General features: G+C 37.6%; 1 protein-coding gene and 1 pseudogene across 1 annotated transcript in view; one reads left to right on the forward strand and one right to left on the reverse strand.

The window, feature by feature from the left end:
• The window catches only part of HDAC9 (histone deacetylase 9), an 812,002-nt gene that overhangs the window by 640,871 nt on the left and 153,791 nt on the right, over window positions 1-17,340 (forward strand). The window lies entirely within an intron of this gene.
• Window positions 6,952-7,671, reverse strand: LOC115853622 (dihydrofolate reductase pseudogene; annotated as a pseudogene).

Genomic DNA, 17,340 nt, shown 5'->3' on the forward strand with positions numbered 1-17,340 from the left:
ATTTACCAATACTTATAAAACTAAAGACATAAGACCATCTGTAAGTTACTGGACCCACATTTGGCATCATAATAAAATATTTCTTGAAAACCACTGTTGCAAAATTATAGCCACATTTTGGCATATTAAAATACATGGTCTTTATGTACTTTCATAAAATAATGACTAGAAAGGGACACATATAAACATATATACATTTCTTTCTATATTTCAAAGCAAAAGAATGTTCATTTTAATAAAATTTAAATATTAACTCTTAAATGACATCTAAAAACTCCAAACTAATTATGTCTCCTAATTCTGGTTTGTTAATTTTTCTAAACCAAATTTCAATATAGAGTTCAACAAAAGCAAATCTCTTAATTCTATTACCACTGTGTTTTTATATGGTAATTAGATAAGAATCACTTTATCCATTTTGATAGACTAGCAATCTTATAATTTTTCCCAGCTTGCTATACTTGAGTATAGGATTTTTGCCTGGGAAGCTAGCATCTCTCCACATTCAGAGAAATACCAAATATAATGGTATAAATATAATAACATGACACTCATTGACAGTGTCCCAAACAAGGAAGAGCTACCATTGAGAAGGATATTTCTCTGAACTCTCAGCTCAGAGAAACATTGAGTAATATCTCTGAATTAGTCAGAACTATTACTGGTTCTATGACACATCTTAAGCAAGGAAAGTCCCTTAGTCCCTTAAAATACTCTTTTTTTTAACAGAATTCTAAAGTTAACATTGACATTTTAATGTACTAAAGCAATATAAACTTACTAAATGTCACATTTAAAACTGTAATTAAATGAATTAACTTTATGGACTAGGGATATATATATATATAATTAGATATTATATACATATATGTGTATATATACACACACATATATATTTAGTTTGAATATATATACTTATATTTTCCTAGTTAGAATATATTGTGTGGTATTCTGATATATACACACACATTTAAATGAAGTAATATAATAAGATTTAGACCTATTGCGCTAACTTTTGAAATGTGCTCTTTTTAAATAGTTTCCTTATTCTCATCAAGGATTCAGTCTTTTAAAAACACAGCATACTGTAATTAACATCTTATTGTAGCAAAATAATAATATAAACTCATTAGATGGCATATTTAGAACTCTAATCTCTTTAAAAGTACTACTTTTACAAAATTTAAAAAATTCCGCTCTAGGAATTTAGCTCATAAATACTTTGTTCTTGCTGTGAAGTAGTTTGCTCTCGACTGTAGAGTCCAGAGTCATCAAAGGAAAGACACACCTCAGAGTTGACCTGAAAAGATAAGGGCAGATAGGTTGATATGTAGCAAAGATTTTGATCAGAAAGGATGTTGAGCTTGAGAAAATGGTTTTTCTTTTCTTTTTTTTTTCAGTTTTATTGAGATACAATTGACATGTAACATTGTATAAATTTAAGGTGTATAGCATAATGTTTTGATATATGTATAAATTGCAAAATGATCACCACAATAAGATTAGTTCACATCCATCACCTCACATAGTTACAATTTTTCCCCCTTGTGATGTGAATCTTTGAGATCTATTCTCTTAGCAGCTATTAAATATTCAATACAGTATAGTCACCATGCTGTACATTATATCCTCAGAACTTATTTATCTTGTAACTAGAAGTTTATACCTTTGGACCACCTTCACCCAAATACCTCACCCCCGCTCCCCCAACCCAGGCAGTGGTTTTTCTTATCAAATGCAAGAGAAAGAGAATAAGAAGGGGAAAAAGCATCACTTTGATGTAGTACCTCTGAGACATAACAAATTATGTGAGAGCTGCATTTGACTTTAGAGACCATTTAAGTGAATCTCCTCTCCCTGCCCCCCCCCCGCCCCTGTCATTTTACAGTTGAGGAAAATAATAGTTGAAGAAAGTTTACTAAGGTCATACAGTTAAGAGCAGTGCCAAGAATAGAAACTGGATGTCTTGAGTTGGAGTCTTTCTATGCACAACAGTTGAAGCCGAAGAATTCAATTTCAAGATGGCAGGCAGTAGAAAACATTGCAGAGTTTGGTCCCCTTCTTTGAAGGCTTTTGGAGAAACCTCATTTCAATATCTATTTGTGAAATGTACAGAAACTTCAGGAAGAATGAGAGACCAAGAAAACCTGAGCTGAAAGCACAAAAAAATCACAGGAACTATCATTTGACATTTCATTGAACACCTATTTATTGAATATCTAACACATGCTAGGCACTCTTCTATGTCCCTGGGGTACATCTGTGAACAAAGAGGCAAACAGTTTCTTCCCTTGGGGAACTTGTGTCTAGTAGAGAGAATTAGACAATAAAATAAACAATAAACATAATAAGTAACTCATGTATCACTTTAGAAGGTAATAAGTGTTATGGGGGAAAAAAACAGAATAAAAGAGTTAGGAGTGACAGAGCTGGGGAGTGTCTTAATGAGAAAATTATATATGAGCAAAGATTTGATTGAGGTGGGGGAGTTAGTCATCTGGGGAAAGAGCACTCCAGGCAGAGGCAAGAGCTACTGTTAACCCCGATGGCTGGAATGCGTCTAGCATATTTGTGAATAGAGTTCTGGCAGAGAGTGGTAAGAGATGGGCTCAGAGAGATGCTAGTCAGCCTCCTTGTGCAGAGACGTAGGTCATTTAAAAATACTTTTACCCTGAGAAATATGATGAGGACCTAATTAAGTATGTCAACCTGGCTGCCGTGTTGAAAGAATAGAGAGTGGGTTGGGGGACGTGGAGGTAATAGGGTACCTCTTAGGAGGCTGTACCTGTAATCCAGGTAAGAAATGTAGACCTAGGCCAGGGTAATGATAATGGAGGTGTTCAGATGTGGTAAGTTTCTGAATAGTTTGAAAGTGTAGACAACAGGATGTCCTGATGGGTTGAACATGGGTCTGAAAGAGAGAAAGGGAGCTGCCAAAGATGGAAAACCGAATCAATAAAGAAGAAGGAAGATGGTGCAAGAGAGAAAGGAACAAAGTGTGTGTGTGTGTGTGTGTGTGTGTGTGTGTGTGTGTGTGTGTGTGTGTTGACTATGTGAGGAGATGGAGGGTGAAGGTTAAGGAAGAAGAGCAGGGCTTACTCTGGTTGGTGCTGGTGGAGAACACCAGTTATACCTGGTGTGTTTAGAGCTCCCAGCACTGACCCTCTTCCACAAATGCCCATGATAATCCCTTCCTTTGGTGCCTTCCCAGAAGGGCACTGGTCCAGTGGTGAGTGAGGTGCTGGGGGCCATCCTGAAGCCCAGCAACCACAACCGCTGCCCGGGATCTTTTTAGCAGCTGCTCTTTGATGTGCTGCCTTCACCACTTCTCCAAGCGTGAACTGTCATGAGGCGTTTTCCGTGGGAGCATCCTTTTACTGCACTTTGTACGCAGACATGTACAGATGGATGAAAAAGCATGCATGCTCTAATGTGCATTTTAATTTTGTAAGAAAAATCTAAAAAGAAGTCCTTGTAGCATTTGAAAATGTTTGATTTTATAATCTGATGCTTTTAAGCAATGACCTACAATTAAACTATAAAGAAAAATGTAGGCTTGGATTTTCACCTATAATTCATATTTGCATGATTATAATGTGCCATTATAAATTATACAGGGGATCAGAATCTGCCACCTCAGAGGTCAAAAAGACCTCATCATTCTAAAGGACACTTTTAAATACTTTGCTTAATTGATGAGGACAGAAATAATATAAACCGGATCATGTCACTCTCCTGCTCAAAACTTTACAGTTTCCCTTCTCATTCAAAACGAAATCCAAAGTCCTTAAAATGGCCTATAAGGCCCTACACGAACTAGCTTTATGTCACTTTTCTGGCCTCACTTCCAGCCATCTTTCCTTTTATTCACTTTGTGTCAGTCACAGTGACCTCCTTATGCTGACTTGAAGACACTGAAGACCCTCCCACTTCAGGTCCTGTGCACTCACTATTCCCACAGGGCAGTACTCTTCCCCCAGGATTCGCTTGCCCTTCTTCCTCACTTCATACAGTGCAGTGCTCTGTTCACTGCCCCCACCTGAGAGCATCCTTCTCTGTATACCCACATCTAAATGTGCACCACCTCCCATGACTTTGTCTATGTTATTTTCCCTCTTAGTCCTTACTACACACTTGCTCATCTATTATCTGTACACTTTCTTCTCCATTAGTATGCAAATTCCTTGAAGGCAAGAGAGCAGAGACTTTGCTCTTAACCCTAGCCTTGCAACAGTGCCTGGCACATTGCAGGTGGTTGGTTAAGATTTGTTGAGTGAGGAAAGTGAATGGGATGACCTTCGTCATGCTTTTATACTGTGGTCTACTCCAGTTCTGGAAATACTGGACACCACCCTCCCTCAGCCCCTGGTTTCCTCAACATCAGGCTCTTCTGGTTCTGTTTCAGACAGGTAGGGCCTGGGATCTGGGATACACACTCCTCTGCTACCTCTGCCTTATATACTCCACATGCTCCAGAAATATCAGACTATTTTCACAAGCCTCCATGTCCTTTCAGATGTCCGTGCCTTTGTGCTTGCTAATCCATCTGCCTGAACTGTCCTCCCTAATTTTTCTTCCTGGCAACCTCTTACACTGGTGTCCGAATTCAGTTTTCATGTCCCTTCTTTGGGTGAACTTTCTTCATGCTGCATTCCTCCCTATTGGCTACCCACTCCCTTATGTCTCTTGGTACATTGTTTGTGCCTGAATTCGTAGCGCGCTATACTGCAAAGACATGTTTCCCCTCTGCATTTCCTCCTAAGTTATGAACTCCTTGAGAGCAGAGCTTCAACTTATTCATATATATGAACCTGGGCACAAACCCAGGGCCTCTCACATAATAGGGGCTCAATAAATGACTTCTGAATGAATATAAAAATATTGTTGAGTAACTCTATAAGGTAAAATGCTTTGAAATGCTTTAAATTTTGAGTTGAAGGCTGTGGAACCGAGTTTTTTGTTTTCCTTAAAGCCACAGCAAAGCATGCTCCCCTGCACAGAGCATGCTGAAGGAGTGGGTAGCATAGCATACTGCTGACTCAGCACATGCCAAGGTGAGTCTTGGGAAATCACTAGTGGAGGTCTGTTTAGGCACAGCACATGACTCAGCGTCAGTGCCACCAGTTCTTTGGCCATTGACTAGAGATGAAATAAATCCAGAGATCTGATTCTAGCTGAGGAGGTTTTGAATTAGAATCACATTTCATGGAAAGAAATCCAGAATGGGATTCTTTTCTCCTTACTGTGTTTAGTGTCTAATCACATGATCTGTGTCTCCTTTTATTATTATTATTAGTAGTAGTAGTATTCTTGTCTCCATTTATTTTTATAAGCTCAATGTACTCTCTCTAGCATGAGTCTTACCTGGGGAGAGGACATGCAGTAACAGAGAAGGAAAGTTGCCTCCAAGGAGAGCATGATAATCTCCAGTGATCAGGTGAAGATGAGAAAGCATAGATGCCATTATTATTGCTTCAGTCATTTGTTTTCTTTTTTTTTTAACATCTTTATTAGAGTATAATAGCTTTACCATGGTGTGTTAGTTTCTGCTTTATAACAAAGTGAATCAGCTATACATATACCTATATCCCCATATCTCCTCCCTTTTTTTTTCATACACACTGTATTTTATTTTTACAAGAGATAGACTGACGCCAAGCATTGTAAATGGATGACCACAACAAAAGCAACAATGATTGCAATTACCAAACGTGAAACACTCTCATACTATGTCATAATATTGACATTCAGTCCAGTAATCCTCCACTGTAACAGCTCCTTTACTTTGCAGTGAAAATTGATTTGTATATTTTTTGCCTCTGAGTCCTTGTGGGATTTTTTTTTTTTTTGCAGCATGCTTTTTCCCACACATGAACATTTATTAAACATTTTGAGTATTATACACAATTTGCTTCTTTAATTTAGCAATTTTTGGCATTTTCCTGTCAGTACTTCATTCTTTTTAACTGTTGCAGATGTTACATTTTATAGACATATTGGTTATTTCTTATTTGGTTATTTCTTATTTCTTATCTCTTATTTCTTATTCATATTTCTTATTAATCAACATTTGGGCTGTTTCTAAGTTTGAAAAAAAAAGTTGCAACAAATACTCTTGGGTCCATATCTTTGTTCAGGATTAATTTATAGAAGTGGAAGTTCTGGGTCCAAACCCAGAATATTTTGAATTTTAATTGATATTGCTAACTTATACTCTAAAAAGGTTGTACCAATTTATAAGGCAGGAAATGCTATTTTTTTGGATACTTAATCTAAATCTTTGCTAACGTGATGGGTAAAACATGTTTTAATTTTCATTTTTTAATTCTGTGAAGTTTAGTTTCTAACTTACTAATTTTGGTTTCTAGCAATATTCATTCTCAATGTATTACCTCTTTGAATTTTTAATTTTAGCCATTATGTTTGATATTAGATTATTCTTTTTTGTAAAGAGCAGCCAATTCTTGTTCTATCATTGTAACATCCCATGCAAACTCAATGAAGATCAGGAACAAAGTTTCTTAAGGTCTCAAACCTTCTCCTTTAACCACCGAAAAGGTAGTCTCATACCTGCCTCTTTACTATCCCTGTGGAATATCCTGGATTTTTCAACTTACTGACTCCTGGTCTGAGTGAAGAGAATTTTTTTCAGAAATGTGATATAAAGTAATTCCCAGTCCCTCTTTTGATCTAATTTAAATTACCGAATGCTAGCTCTTCTGTTTATAATCCATTTCTGACCTTTGGACCCATCTGCCTAGCTCCTAGCGCTATAGGCTCTGGTTTCAACTCATGCTACCAGGGCACTCTCCCACTTTGGGCTGTCTTGGTAGATATTCTACCCTAGGCAAGTGCTGGTCACCTATTCTTGACTCTAGATGGGCATTCAGGAAGTTACAGCAAGAAATGTTTCTGATGGTATGTTCAGATGGTATCTGATACAGTCTAGTTAAGATTAATGGGGAATAAAAGTACTTTGCTTAGAAATAATTATCCATAGATATAAAGTCAACAAAAGTCTCTACATCAAAAAATACATAATTTTTCTGGGGGAGGAGGAGGCTTGAAATAGATCAGAAAACACTTTCACATTAATTGTTCTTTTCATATATTTCAAATTTGTACTTAATGCCTTTCTCCTCCTGGACATCAGAAGGAACCCCTGGATATTCTGGGATAAGTTTATATTTTTCCAAATCAATTTCTGGAAAAAAATGTGTCACTTTCAAATTCCTGCATGATCCTTGTCACAAATAGTCTAAGATGGCCTGGCTTGTTCATGGCTTCCTTATAAACAGAACTGCCTCCCACTATCCAGACCATGTCCACTGTATTTGTTAATTCTGGTTGCTCAATAAGTTTTAAGCACCATCCAGACTTTTGGCAAGAAAATGAGCTCCCTGTGGAGGTTCCTTGAGTTCTCTACTGAGAAATATATTAATTCTGTCCTTTAATGGTCGATTCTTCTCTGGAATGGAGAACCAAGTTTTCCTACCCATAATCACCAAATTCTGTTTACCTTCTACTGAAGAGGTTGTGGTCATTCTTTGGAAATACCTGTATTCATTCCTGAGCGGGGGCCAGGGCAGGTCCCCGTTCTTGCCGATGCCCATGTTCTGGGACACAGTGACGATGCAGTTTAGCGGACAAACCATGATAGCGGCAGAAAACATTTCCCGGATTTTTTTTTTTTTAATTCAAACAGAAAGTCACAAGAATTATAATCATCCTCATCAGTTCATTCAGTCCCATGTAATTAATGTTTCTTTTCATCTTGATCTTTTGTTAGCACTTTTATGAGTTCATCAGTTTTCCATTAGAGTTCGGAAAATGCTTATTCATTCAGTTCAGCAGTATAGTCAGTTACCAGAAACCTGTACCTGTCAGAGTCTTTTCCTTGAATTCCTTGAAGATGAAACCCTGTTATAGGAGCATATTTGCAAAAGCATCACAGTACACCCAGAACTGTCTGTAAATGACAAAAGACTTAAAAATGACCACGGTTAAAGATTTGATGAAAGCTCATAATAATGCAATTGACAAAGAAATTTAGTTATTTCTGAGATATACATTTTAAAGTAATAACTAGAATTATGACATAACATTATACCAGAAAATATAAGATTTTTAGAAATTTCATGTAATGTCTGAAACATTTATATTAACATATTTCCATACAAATAACCCAAAAAAAGTTTAGTATTAGTTGTTTCTTTTGTTTGTTTTTTTATACTGCAGGTTCTTATTAGTCATCCATTTTATACACATCAGTGTATACATGTCAATCCCAATCGCCCAATTCATCACACCAGCATCCCCACCACACCACGACTTTCCCCCCTTGGTGTCCATGTGTTTGTTCTCTACATCTGTGCCTCAACTTCTGCCCTGCAAACTGGTTCATCTGTACCATTTTCTAGGTTCCACATACATGCGTTAATATACGATATTTGTTTTTCTCTTTCTGACTTACTTCACTCTGTATGCCAGTCTCTAGATCCATGCACGTCTCAACAAATGACTCAATATCTTTCCTTTTTATGGCCGAGTAATATTCCGTTGTATATATGTACCAAAACTTCTTTATCTGTTCGTCTGTCGATGGGCATTTAGGTGGCTTCCATGACCTGGCTATTGTAAATAGTGCTGCAATGAACATTGGGATGCATGTGTCTTTTTGAATTATGGTTTTCTCTGGGTATATGCCCAGTAGTGGGATTGCTGGATCATATGGTAATTCTATTTTTAATTTTTTAAGGACCCTCCATACTGTTCTCCATAGTGGCTGTATCAATTTACATTCCCACCAACAGTGCAAGAGGGTTCCCTTTTCTCCACAACATCTCCAGCATTTGTTGTTTGTAGATTTTCTGTTGATGCCCATTCTGATTGATGTGAGGTGATACCTCATTGTACTTTTGATTTGCATTTCTCTAATAATTAGTGATGTTGAGCAGCTTTTCATGTGCTTCTTGGCCATCTGTATGTCTTCTTTGGAGAAATGTGTATTTAGGTCTTCTGCCCATTTGTGGATTGAGTTGTTTGTTTCTTTAATATTGAGCTGCATGAGCCGTTTCTATATTTAGGAGATTAATCCTTTGCCATTGATTCATTTGCAAATATTTTCTCCCATTCTGAGGGTTGTCTTTTCATCTTGTTTGTGGTTTCCTTTGCTGTGCAAAAGCTTTGAAGTTTCATTAGGTCCCATTTGTTTATTTTTGTTTTTATTTCCATTACTCTAGGAGGTGGATCACAGAAGATCTTGCTATGATTTATGTCAAACAGTGTTCTTCCTATGTTTTCCTCTAAGAGTTTTATAGTGTCCAGTCTTACAGTTAGGTCTCAAATCCATTTTGAGTTTATTTTTGTGTATGATGTTAGGGAGTGTTCACATTTCATTCTTTTACATGTAGCTCTCCAGTTTTCCCAGCACCACTTATTGAAGAGACTGTCTTTTCTCCATTGTATATCCTTGCCTCCTTTGTCATAGATTAGTTGACCATACGTGCCTGGGTTTATCTCTGGACTTTCTATCTTGTTCCATTGATCTATGTTTCTGTTTTTGTGCCAGTACCATATTGTCTTGATTACTGTAGCTTTGTAGTATAGTCTGAAGTCAGGGAGTCTGATTCCTCCAGCTCTGTTTTTTTCCCTCAAGACTGCTTTGGCTATTTGGGGTCTTTTGTGTCTCCATACAAATTTTAAGATGATTTGTTCTAGTTCCATAAAAAATGCCATTGGTAATTTGATAGGGATTGCATTGAATCTGTAGATTGCTTTGGGTAGTAGAGTCATTTTCACAATTTTGATTCTTCCAATCCAAGAACATGGTATATCTCTCCATCTGTTGGTATCATCTTTAATTCTTTTCATCAGTGTCTTATAGTTTTCTGCATACAGGTCTTTTGTCTCCCTAGGTAGGTTTATTCCTAGGTATTTTATTCTTTTTTGTTGCAGTGGTAAATGGGAGTGTTTCCATAATTTCTCTTTCAGATTTTTCATCATTAGTGTAATAGGAATGCAAGAGATTTCTGTGCATTAATTTTGTATCCTGCAGCATTACCAAATTCATTGATTAGCTCTAGTAGTTTTCTGGTGGCATTTTTAGGATTCTCTATGTATAGTATCATGTCATCTGCAAACAGTGACAGTTTTACTTGTTCTTTTCCAATTTGTATTCCTTTTATTTCTTTTTCTTCTGTGATTGCCGTGAGTAGGACTTCCAAAACTATGTTGAATAATAGTGGTGAGAGTGGACATCCTTGTCTCATTCCTGATCTTAGAGGAAATGCTTTCACTTTTTCACCATTGAGAATGATGTTTGCTCTGGGTTTGTCGTATGCGGCCTTTATTATGTTGAGGTAGGTTCCTTCTCTGCCCACTTTCTGGAGAGTTTTTATCATAAATGGGTGTTGAATTTTGTCAAAAGCTTTTTCTGCATCTATTGAGATTATCATATGTTTTTTATTCTTCAGTTTGTTACTATGGTGTATCACATTGATTGATTTGTGTATATTGAAGAATCCTTGCATCCCTGGGATAAATCCCACTTGATCGTGGTGTATGATCCTTTTAATATGTTGTTGGATTCTGTTTGCTAGTATTTTGTTGAGGATTTTTGCATCTATATTTATCAGTGATATTGGTCTGTAATTTTCTTTTTTTTTAGTATCTTTGTCTGGTTTTGGTATCAGGATGATGGTGGCCTCATAGAATGAGTTTGGGAGTGTTCCTTCCTCTGCAATTTTTTGGAAGAGTTTGAGAAGGATGGGTGTTAGCTCTTCTCCAAATGTTTCATAGAATTCACCTGTGAAGCCATCTGGTCCTGGACTTTTGTTTGTTGGAAGATTTTTAATCACAGTTTCAATATCATTACTTTTGAATGGTCTGTTCATATTTTCTGTTTCTTCCTGGTTCAGTTGTGGAAGTTTATACCTTTCTAATAATTTGTCCATTTCTTCCAGGTTGTCCTTTTTTTTTGGCATAGAGTTGCTTGTAGTAGTCTCTTAGGATGCTTTGTATTTCTGTGGTGTCTCTTGTAACTTCTCCTTTTTCATCATCTAATTTCATTTCTAATTTTGATTTGAATCCTCTCCCTCTTTTTCTTGATGAGTCTGGCTAATGGTTTTTCAATTTTGTTTATCTTCTCAAAGAACCAGCTTTTAGTTTTATTGATCTTTGCTATCATTTTCTTTGTTTCTATTTCAGTTATTTCTGCTCTGATCTTTATGATTTCTTTCCTTCTGCTAACTTTGGGTTCGTTTGTTCTTCTTTCTCTAGTTCCTTTAGGTTTAAGGTGAGATTGTTTACTTGAGATTTTTCTTGTTTCTTGAGGTAGGCTTGAACTCCCTCTTAGAACTACTTTTGCTGCATCCCATAGGTTTTGGATCATTGTGTTTTCATTGTCATTTGTCTCTAGGTATTTTTTGATTTTCTCTTTGATTTCTTCAGTGATCTCTTGGTTATTTAGTAACACATTATTTAGCCTCCATGTGTTTCTGTTTTTTATGTTTTTTTCCCTGTAATCCATTTCTAAACTCATAGTGTTGTGGTCAGAAAAGATATTTGATATGATTTCAGTTTTCTTAAATTTAGTGAGGCTTGATTTGTGACCCAAGATGTGGTCTATCCTGCAGAATGTTCCATGCACACTTAAGAAGAAAGTGTAATCTGCTGTTTTCAGATGGAATGTCCTATAAATATCAATTAAATCTATCTGGTTTATTGTGTCATTTAAAGCTTGTGTTTCCTTATTTATTTTCATTTTGGATGATCTGTCCATTGGTGTAAGTGAGGTGTTAAAGTCCCACACTATTCTTGTGTTACTGTCAATTTCCTCTTTTAGAGCTGTTAGCAGTTGCTTTATGTATTGAGGTGCTCCTATGTTGGGTGCATATATATTTAAAATTGTCATATCTTCTTCTTGGATTGATCCCTTGATCATTATGTAGTGTCCTTCCTTGTCTTTTGTAACATTCATTATTTTAAAGTCTATTTTCTCTGATATGAATATGGCTACTCCAGCTTTCTTTTGATTTCCATTTGCATTGAATATCTTTTTCCATCCCCTCACTTTCAGTCTGAATGTGTCCCTAGGTCTGAGGTGGGTCTCTTATAGACAGCATATATATGGGTCTTCTTTTTGTATCCATTCAGCAAGCCTGTGTCTTTTGGTTGGAGCACTTAATCCATTCACGTTTAAGGTGATTATCGATATGTATGTTCCTATGACCATTTTCTTAATTCTTTAGGGTTTATTTTTGTAGGTCCTTTTCCTCTCTTGTGTTTCGCACTTAGAGAAGTTCCTTTAGCCTTCACTGTAGAGCTGGTTTCGTGGTGCTGAATTCTCTTAGCTTTTGCTTGTCTGTAAAGCTTTTAATTTCTCCATCCAAGCTGAATGAGATCCTTGCCAGGAAGAGTAATCTTGGTTGTACGTTCTTCCCTTTCTTCACTTTAAGTCTATCGTGCCACTCCCTTCTGACTTACAGTGTTTCTGCTGAGAAATCAGCTGTTAACCTTATGGGAGTTCCCTTGTATGTTATTTGTCATTTTTCCCTTGCTGCTTTCAATAATTTTTCTTTGTCTTTAATTTTTGCCAGTTTGATTATTCTGTGTCTCGGTGTGTTTCTCCTTGGATTTATCCTGTATGGGACTTGCTGCGCTTCCTGGACGTGGTTGGCTATTTCCTTTTCCATGTTAGGGAAGTTTTTGACTATAATCTCTTCAAATATTTTCTTTGGTCCTTTCTCTCTCTCTTCTCCTTCTGGGACCCCTATAATGCAAATATTGTTGAATTTAATCTTGTCCCAGAGGTCTCTTAGGCTGTCTTCATTTCTTTTCATTCTTTTTTCTATATTCTGTTTCGCAGCAGTGAATTCCACCATTCTGTCTTCCAGGTCACTTATCCATTCTTCTGCCTCATTTATTCTGCTGTTGATTCCTTCTAGTGTAGTTTTCATTTCAGTTATTGTATTGTTCATCTCTGTTTGTTTGCTCTTTAATTCTTCTAAGCCTTTGTTAAACATTTCTTGCCTCTTCTCAATCTTTGCCTCCATTCTTTTTCCGAGGTCCTGGATCCTCTTCACTATCATTATTCTGAATTCTTTTTCTGGAAGATTGCCTATCTCCGCTTCATTTAGCTGTTTTTCTGGGGTTTTATCTTGTTCCTTCACCTGGTATATAGCCCTCTGCCTTTTCATCTTATCTATCATTCTTTGAATGTGGTTTTTGTTCCACAGGCTGCAGGATTGTAGTTCTTCTTGCTTCTGCTGTCTGCCCCCTGGTGGATGAGGGTATCTAAGAGGCTTGATGGGAGGGACTGGTGGTGGGTAGAGCTGGCTGTTGCTCTGGTGGGCAGAGCTCAGTAAAACTTTAATCCACTTGACTGTTGATGTGTGGGGCTGGGTTCCTTCCCTATTGGTTGTTTGGCCTGAGGCAACCCAACACTGGAGCCTTCCTGGGCTCTTTGGTGGGGCTAATGATGGACTCTGGGAGGGCTCACACCAAGGAGTACTTCCCAGAACTTCTGCTGCCTGTGTCCTTGTCCCCACGGTGAGACAGAGCCATTCCCCACCTCTGCAGGAGACCCTCCAACACTAGCAGGTAGGTCCTGTTCAGTCTCCCCTGGGGTCACTGCTCCTTCCCCTGGGTCCCTACTTAGTGTGTGCCCTCCAATAGTGGAGTCTCTGTTTCCCCCAGTCCTGTAGAAGTCCCACAATCAATTCCCACTAGGCTTCAACGTCTGATTCTCTAGGAATTCTTCCTCCCGTTGCCGGACCCCCGGTTGGGAAGCCTGACACGGGGCTCAGAACCTTCACTCCAGTGGGTGAACTTCTGTGGTATAAGTGTTGGCCAGTCTGTGAGTCACCCACCCACCAGTTACGGGATTTGATTTTACTGTGATTGCACCTCTCCTACCATCTCATTGTGGCTTCTTTGTCTTTTATGGGGGTATCTTTTTTGTTGAGTTCCAGTGTCTTCCTGTCGATGATTGTCCAGCAGCTAGTTGTGATTGTCCAGTCATTTGTGTTCTAGCAAAGAAATACATGTACAAATCCTCAGTGGGCCCTCTTTATCATTTTCCTATGATATATATACTACTTTGGTCCTATGCCTGTCTATTTCTTTGTTTTACTTCCTTGCTTTGTAGAAGTACATTCCCAAGTGAATTATTCAGAAAGAGTATGTTGAAATGAAACTTCTGAGTCCTTACATGTCTTAAAGTATGTTTAACATACTTTAATCCTAGTATGTAATGGCTAGAAGTAGAATTAAAGATTAAAAATAATTTTCCCAGGCTTCCCTGGTGGCGTGGTAGTTGAGAGTCCTTCTGCCGATGCAGGGGACACGGGATCGTGACCTGGTCCAGGAGGATCCTACATGCCGCGGAGCGGCTGGGCCCGTGAGGCATGGCTGCTGAGCCTGCGCGTCCGGAGCCTGTGCTCCGCAACGGGAGAGGCCACAACAGTGAGAGGCCCGCGTACCGCAAAAAAAAAAAAAATAATTTTCCCTCAGAATGTAAGGACATTCAGTGTTTCTGATTAGGAGTTTAATGCCAATCTCATTCTTCATCTCTTTTTGAGGATAACTTTTTTTTAAGGATCTCTGGGGATTTGAAGTTTCATGAGAATACGTCTAAGTGTGTATATGTTGTTATACGTAGAGTTTGGCAGTGGTTAGACTTATCAAATCTGGAGACTTGAGTCATTCTTCAGTTCCTAAAATTATCTCCTGCTACTAGTTGAAAATTTTCTCCTCTCTTTCTCAGCATTCTCACGGACCCTATTATTCGAATACGAGACTTCTATATTGATCATTTATGTCTGTTTTCCCACTTGTCATTATATATTTTATCTGCTTCCTTTTACAAGGGACTACTTCAATTTTTACTTTTTCAGATACCTTACTAATTTATGCAATTGCAGTTTTATCTTTAAGTGCTTCCCTTGTTCTTTAATTGTTCTTTTTCATAACAGCATATCTGCGTTTTAGATAAAATGTTTTCTTGAATCTCTTTGAGATTATTATTTCTGTTCCTGAACTATCTCTGTTTTGTCCAGAGTTGTTTATGTTTATTTTAAACTTGTTTTTCTTCATAATATTGTGTCTCCTTGTATATGCTGGGATATTCCTAATTTGCCATTGATATTCATGAAAGTAGTAACTGGTATCAGTTTTCCCTGTGGTTGTGTAAATGGGTCAACTGGGAGCTCTGTGTCAGCCACTGTGGGATAGAGTGTATGGACCGCCAAATCCCTCTTAGCGTAGCATTCCAGAAGATGGCTCATGGTCTCTGTATCTTCCTAAATGACTGTACGTGGGGGACAGTATCCACATTAGAGGGCTTGGCTTTCTCCAGATACATCCTTTTCTTAAGAAAGAATCATCTGAATGTTTTCCCTGGGTTGCTGGCATAGAGGAAAGGTAAATAAGGTGTTGAGCTATAGTCCTGGCCTCCTTAACCAGCTAACATTTTTAAATTTCTTGTTTTCAGTCCTGCCTCTTTTTCCTTCACCATACCTGTTTCTTCAGTGGGGTTCCTTTGGGTAGAGTGTCTCCCATCTCTTCTGTGGTAGCCTTCTTTTTGTTTCATTCTTTTAATATGCACCTTTTCTGGAATTTCCCTTTTCTGGAAGTTTACTTAAAATATCTGTTTGTTGACAACTCTCACATCCTCACTTTTTGTTATCCATCTATTCACTTTTTTGGATTCTGATACTTGGTAGCATTTTATTTTAAAATACTATTGGACTTACAGAAAAGTTATAAGAATAGCACAGAGTTCCTGTATGCCCTACACCCAGCTTCCCCTAATGTTAATACTTACATAACCACAGCACAATTATCAAAATTAAGAAATTAATATTTGTATAATACTGTTAGCTAAGCTACAGATTTTATATGGAACCGAAGGTTTCCCATGAATGTCCTTTTTCTGTTCCAGTATCCAATCCAGAGCCTTACGTTGCACTTAGATGTCATGTCTCCTTAGTCTCCTCCAATCTGTAGCAAGTCCTTAGTCTTTCCTGACCATGACTTTTAAAGTGTACTGGTCAGTTTGTTTTGTAAATAACCCTCAATTTGGGTTTGTTTGATATTTTCTCATTATTAGATTTGAGGTTGTATGTTTTTAGCAAGAATACTACAGAACTGATCTGACTATCTTAGGGAGTAGTGAGGTTAATATGTCTTATCACTAGAGATGTAAACCTTGATCACTTTATTACGACAATATCTTGGTCAAGTGCTTATTTTCTATTTCCCTCATTTCTTCTATACTTATTAGTTGAAAGTTTTCCTTAGGCAGAGCTATTTCTTCTTTTCTGTATTTATTCTATTATTTTTTAATCTCTGTAAGGATTCTTAGATACTTACTTGACTCTATGGCTTATAATCCAGTACTATCATTGTTTATTTTGCTCCTCAGATTGTCACAGCTTTGGCCATTGGGAGCTCTTTCACCTTGCCTTATATGCCCTGCTGACATGCCCCTATCTCTTTGAGCCTTTCATTGTTTTCTGTCACCAGAAGATATTCCAGAAATACTTTGTATTTTCCCTGACACAGGCCTGGAATCAACCGCTTCTCCAGGGATCCCTGGATCCTTTTTTGTTGTTGTTTTTAACATTTTTATTGGAGTATAATTGCTTTACAATGGTGTGTTAGTTTCTGCTTTATAACAAAGTGATTCAGTTATACATATACATATACCCCCATATGCTTCCCTCTTGCATCTCCCTCCCTGCCACCCTCCATATCCCACCCTTCTAGCTGGTCACAAAGCACTAAACTGATCTCTCTGCTATGCGACTGCTTCGCACTAGCTATCCGTTTTACATTTGGTAGTGTATATATCTCCATATATACACTAGAACTCTCTCACTTTGTCCCAGCTTATCCGTCGCCCTCCACGTGTCCTCAAGTCCATTCTCTAGTAGGTCTGCATCTTTATTCCCATCTTGCCCCTAGGTTCTTCATGACCTTTTTTTTTTTTAAGATTCCATATATATGTGTTAGCATACAGTATTTGTTTTTCTCTATCTGACTTACTTCACTCTGTATGACAAACTCGAGGTCCATCCACCTCACTAGAAGTAACTCAATTTCGTTTCTTTTTATGGCAGAGTAATATTCCATTCTGTATACATGCCACATCTTCTTTATCCATTCATCTGTTGATGGACACTTAGGTTGCTTCCATGTCCTGGCTATTGTAAATACAGCTGCAATGAACATTGTGGTACATGACTCTTTTTGAATTATGGTTTTCTCAGGGTATATGCTCAGTAGTGGGATTGCTGGGTTATATGGTAGTTATATATTTAGTTTTTTAAGGTATCT

The sequence above is a fragment of the Globicephala melas genome, chromosome 9, assembly GCF_963455315.2.
Source record: "Globicephala melas chromosome 9, mGloMel1.2, whole genome shotgun sequence".
NCBI lineage: Eukaryota > Metazoa > Chordata > Mammalia > Artiodactyla > Delphinidae > Globicephala > Globicephala melas.